Source organism: Etheostoma spectabile, chromosome 8 (assembly GCF_008692095.1).
Source record: "Etheostoma spectabile isolate EspeVRDwgs_2016 chromosome 8, UIUC_Espe_1.0, whole genome shotgun sequence".
NCBI lineage: Eukaryota > Metazoa > Chordata > Actinopteri > Perciformes > Percidae > Etheostoma > Etheostoma spectabile.
Window position 1 is genome coordinate 24,078,871 of NC_045740.1, and position 288 is coordinate 24,079,158.

At 49.0% G+C, this 288-nt stretch overlaps 1 protein-coding gene and 1 long non-coding RNA gene across 2 annotated transcripts in view; one reads left to right on the forward strand and one right to left on the reverse strand.

Moving 5' to 3' along the window:
* The window catches only part of necab2 (N-terminal EF-hand calcium binding protein 2), a 219,507-nt gene that overhangs the window by 86,726 nt on the left and 132,493 nt on the right, over nucleotides 1–288 (forward strand). The window lies entirely within an intron of this gene.
* Nucleotides 1–288, reverse strand: part of LOC116694462 (uncharacterized) — a 26,371-nt gene that overhangs the window by 961 nt on the left and 25,122 nt on the right. The gene's annotated exons all lie outside the window — the stretch shown is intronic.

The window sequence follows — 288 nt, forward strand, 5'->3', positions numbered from 1 at the left end:
GGTATAAGAGCTGGTGGTGATGATGATGAGACACAGGTGGATGCTGGTGATTAGGCTGAGCCAGAACAGGTGATAGTGGAGATGAATGAAAGAGGCCACGCCTCCCCAGGTTGCTTAGCAACAGGAACCGTGACGTACAGACAGAGAACAACAGACATAAAGACAGAAAACACAATCAGAGCGGGGGGTGCCTGACAGGTCGGTATGAGGTCAGAGTAGATAATTAAGGCTGGTCAGGAAATACATTTGCATAAGGACTGTGGTTAACTGCTCCTCAGATCTCTGCAG